The sequence below is a fragment of the Etheostoma cragini genome, chromosome 3 (genome assembly GCF_013103735.1).
Source record: "Etheostoma cragini isolate CJK2018 chromosome 3, CSU_Ecrag_1.0, whole genome shotgun sequence".
In the NCBI taxonomy this organism is placed as follows: domain Eukaryota; kingdom Metazoa; phylum Chordata; class Actinopteri; order Perciformes; family Percidae; genus Etheostoma; species Etheostoma cragini.
In genome coordinates, this window is record NC_048409.1 from 29576336 (window position 1) to 29581759 (window position 5424).

The window sequence follows — 5424 nt, forward strand, 5'->3', positions numbered from 1 at the left end:
AAACCCCGGTCTAGACTATTAGTCCAGTCCTTTTAAACCAAATGGGGGTCAACCTTGGCCAACTGAAGTAAACTACGTACACACCACTAGAGCATGGCTGGTTCTTTTTGCCCCTTTATGTATTAAAGCTCCATATTCTGCAAATTTTCAGGTCCATAACTGTACTTTGAGGTTGTACCAGAATAGTTTCCCTTCTATCTTTGTTGGGAGCTGCACATGCTCAGTAGCTCGGTAAGATCCATCAGCTGTTTCTCCAGCTTTGGTCAGTCCAAGGCAGGATCAGGTGGGAGACTTCTTCTAGACCAGGGACAGTTGTGGAGTACCTGCAGAACAGGGACAGGAAGTGGTTCTTTTGGAGATTCTGGTCAACTAGCGGCTGTTGGAGCTCTGTTGTCCATTGAGAACGAGCTAGCATGCTACGGTTAGCCACCTCGTCTCTAGTGACGTAGAAAGTCGTGCAGATGTTGAACAGCTCACCCGGAGACTGAAGACAGAGGACACTCAGAAACCGGATCAGAGGACACTCAGAAACCGGATCAGAGGACATTGAGAAAACCAAGTGTGTGTGCGTGTGGAAGCACCAGAGAGACAAAATAACCCCCCAAATCCCAGAAAAAGGTTGTTTTCATAATAATATGTGCACTTTAACGCTCATGGGTATAATGGGTTACCTTCAGAACATCTTGCAGTAAAATACTTAAGGTTAATTAAGTATTTTACCGTAAGATGCCAACAAGACTCAACATTTTCACCTGGGCTGTAGCCAGTGTTTAGGTCTGTTATGGTATTTATGCAAATTAGCCCATACTTAATTACATCATGCACCGTTTTCCCATGTTAACAAACAAATTCAAGAAACTTGTAATACAATTGTTGTTGGTCTTTATGTAAGTAATCACCTCAGTGATTTCCATGGTGTTTTCCCTATTCATAAAAACAATGATGCATTGTGTGAAGAGGCCGTATTTGGGTCTTTTTTCAAAACTCTCCGCCAATGGGATTCTTCAGGGCTACACATTGAGGACACAAAATCAGTTTGATTCTGTTGCCATTTGGCCTCCCTTTTTTCCATAAAATGACTGGACTACACACTCTCTTATTTGCCCAGACCCAACCATCCCCTCCCCTGGAGCAGCAGAGGAAAAGCTTCCATCTAACAGGCAGAAACCTGGGACAGGACGGGGCTCTTGGTGAGCGGCCAAGCAGCACATGGTCGGTGCCAAATGAACCAAACGGACCAGATCAAGTGTGACGGCACGCCGCTGTGTCGGGCCGCTACTGGTTCTGCACCGAGCTGCAGAACGTCTTCGTCGGAGAGTTTGAGGTTGAAGTCAAGAGGGAAACGAGCTGATGGTACATTTTCCTGCCGCGGCTCTTAATTCAGATAAACAGAGAGTCAAACTCAGACGTCAACACAAAGGAATGTAAAGTCCCCGGCAGAACTGTTTGGGCTAAAATTAACCCGGGTCAGAGTCCTGAGGAGGAAGCTGTATGACTGATAAGTATGACTGATTGAAAACAAAACAAAAACCTTATAATACGCCGCTGATGCAACCCTTAAAACAACATTCAAACACAAACTAAAAGTCACATTGTGGAAGAATTTCTCCCATTTGGACATTGTCATTCAACTGCACATTCCCAACATAGAGTTGAGCAAGATTAGGTCGCAAGGCTCCGAAAAAAGATAAGAAACAAAGTCAAAGTACTTTAATTGGTCTCCCTAAGGTAGAAATTAGTTTTGGATATTGAGTAACTTACTTTGCTGCAAGAGTTACAGACACAACGACAGGCACTGGGTTCAAAAACAATTAAAAAAGGCAAATGTACAGACAGAAGACAAGAAGACAAGGAAAGAGAGAAACAGTGTAAATATAAGTATGTGATAGATGAGATCGTATATCGCAATCAACTCTCTCAAAGTACATATTCCCATTACATATTAGTGGACAAAAGGCCGTCTATCAGCCGTGGTTGTTTCATTTTCATTTCATTTCATATCTGTTATACAGGAAAGTCCAAAAAGATTGAAGTAACGTTATACTACAATGCAAACGGGCCTGACTCAGTTCATGAACTGGTTTTCAGCAGGTTCCTGTTCTGCAGAAACACACAAGACCGAGCTACTGCACGTCGAGACAGACGTTTGGACAGGACGCCGATAAGGACGAGACAGATTTAGACAGTTGGAGCTCGGACGCTTCATACATGAAGGAAAGGAGAGAGAGAGAAGAAGAGAAGTTGTGATTTGGAGCAGCTCCAATGTTCACTCTCTTTGCAGATGACGCCGATCTCTCGCTCTTTTAAACATCTTATTCTGGGCGAAGGAGAAGAAGAAGACTCCTGTTCCTGAAATCTGGATTTTGAATACATGTGGTCCTCCGTGTCTTCTTCTTCTAACAAAGCGATGATATGCTGCTGATACAACCCTTAAAACAACATTCAAACACAAAACTCAAAGCCACATCGTGGAAGAATTTCTCCCATCTAGACTTTATTGTCATTCAACTGCACATTCCCAATGTAAAGTTGAGCAAGATTACGTCGCGAGGCTCCGAAAAAAGAGAAGAAACAGAAGACAAGTAAAATGAGAAACAGTCTAAATATAAGTATGTGCAAGATGAGATCTCATAATCAATGATCACTCTCTTTGCAGATGATGCCAATCTCTCGCTCTTTTAAATATCTTATTCTGGGCGAAGGAGAAGAAGAAGACTCCTGTTCCTGAAATCTGGATTTTGAAAACATGCAGTCCTCCGTGTCTTCTTCTTCTAACTTGCCAGGACCCGGGAACAGCTTTGAGTGGAAAATGCAAAAGGCAGAGCAGCACGTCCAGTATGTCCCTTACCGGCTACCGTAGTTCAAGATGGCGCATGACCATGGAGCGTCTACCCCAGGTCATGGACGCTCAAATGTAAAATTTCAAGCACATAGGAATACTTGAAATTGATGGTGGTACACATGCTTTAATGCTGGATTCATTTACTTTTTAATCACCTTTTAAAGGGATAGTTCAGGTGTTTTCATGTGTGGTTGTATGAGCTATTTGTTCTGTAGATGCTGACGCCAAAGCTTAGTAGTGTACTGCATGTAAATGCGTTTAAGACACCTAAATCAACTATGTCAGTTTAATTGGACTCTATATTTAGAATGTTTTCAGTGCTTTACCTTGCTGTCAGACGGCCCTTTACGACGGGCAGCTGTTTTTGTTTTTGTTTGATTCTTTTAAACGTTTTATCTGTTTTTAAAATTGTCTATATGTTGAAATGTCCCTAACCCTTGACTATGAGGGTCCTCCTCTACTCACAGCTGGGTGTTTTCCAGTACTTCCGAGGACATTGCCGTTTGTATTTATGTGTAAATGTCTCCATCTGGTGTCCATGAACAGACCGGCAGTCAGTTTAAAATAATAATAATAATAATAATAATAATAATAATAATAATAATAATAATACGTTATCATTTATACTGTTTATTGATCCCCAGTGGGGAAATTACAATTTAATAAAATAAAGAAAAATAAGTAAAGAAAAATAAATAAACAAATAAAATAAATAAGTAAAAAATTAAAAATTAAAAAATTAAAATTTAAAAATTAAAAAATTAAAAAATTAAAACATTAAAAAATTAAAGAAATTAAAAATTAAAAATTAAAAATTAAAAATTAAAAATTAAAAATTAAATGAAATTAAATGAAATTAAAATTTTAATTAAATTGGTGTGAGTACCGGGTCACATGGACTCACAGTAGGTTGTTTTTTTTAACTTTTGGTGGGGGGACACAGTAAAAAGGGGGTTCTTGGGGTCCTACAATGTGCAATTTTGGACATCGGTCACTTCAACTCCTCCATTCTGGGGATTTTTTGCTACATCAATTTCTACTGCAAATGTTTTTATTTATGTAAATTATTATTATTCATTTATTGAAATGTAGGTTGTGCACTTGGCCTGATGTGCACCGGCCCGTGATCTTGCCTTTGATTCATCAGATCAATATCCCAGTTGTCGGATGATACAGGGGGGAGTCATTGTGATAACACTCACATCCCCTAACCCTTGACTATGAGGGTCTTCCTCTACTCACAGCTGGGTGTTTTGCAGTACTTCCGAGGACATTGCCGTGTGTATTTATGTGTAAATGTCTCCATCTGGTGTCCACGAACAGACCGGCAGTCAGTTTTAATATATGGTTCCCAACCTTTATGGCTAGAGGACCAGGTCACATGGACTCACAGCAGGGGTTTTCCAACATTTGGGGGGTATAACCGGGGGCTGTTGTTGGCTGCAGCAGAAATCACATCACAAGGCATCTTTAAAGAACATTAAGACAAACAAGACAAAGAAAACTGTAACATGGAGACATCGCTACTCACAGCATAGACCAGAGCACTCAGGCATGTGTGTGTGTGTGTGTGTTTGTGTGTGTGCTCGTGTGTGTGGATGTGTGCTTGTGCGTGTGTGTGTGTGCGTGTGTGTGTGTGTGTGTGTGTGTGTGTGTGCTCGTGTGTGTGGATGTGTGCTTGTGCGTGTGGGCGTCTGTGTGTGTGTGTGTGTCTGTGTGTGTGTGTGTGTGTGTGTCTATGGGTGTGTCTGTGTGTGTGTGTATGTGTGTGTGTGTGTGTGTGTCTGTGGGCGTCTGTGTGTGTGTGTGTGTGTCTGTGTGTGTGTGTGTGTGTGTGTCTATGGGTGTGTCTGTGTGTGTGTGTCTGTGCGTGTCTGTGTAAGCGTGTGTATGTGGGTGTGTGTATGTGTGTTGTGTGTGTATGTGTTGGTGCGTGCGTGTGTGTGTGTGGGTGTGTGTGTGTGTGTGTGTGTTCATTTTTCTACATTAATTTACATTAAAAAAACATTCATTTTTTCTCCGGCATTGTTCAAAAAATTAAAACACGTGTTTTCCAGATAGTTTTTAGAGGAAAAAGACCTCGTTAAAGACACAAGCTTCGAGTTTAAATCTACACAAAAGACCACAAAATCACAAGAAATCTTCATTTTTCACACTCCTGTTGTGTTTTTAAAGCTACAGTGGGTAGTTTCTGTCTCCCACAACATTGACACGCTAACAATAAAGTTTTGTGCACAAGTTATATCCACCGTAAGTAACGTTACACAAGGATACTGTGGGGAAAATACAACATCTGCTTAATTGAACGGTTATCTCGATCTCAGTTTTGCGACCTAATTTTTCCGCCCGTTATCTCGACCGTTATCGCCCGTTATCTCGACCGTTATCTCCCGTTATCTCGACCGTTATCGCCCGTTATCTCGACCGTTATCGCCCGTTATCTCGACCGTTATCTCGCCCGTTATCTTGACCGTTATCGCCCGTTATCTCGACAGTTATCTTGACCGTTATCTTGACCGTTATCGCCCGTTATCTCGACCGTTATCTCGACCGTTATCTTGACCGTTATCGCCCGTTATCTC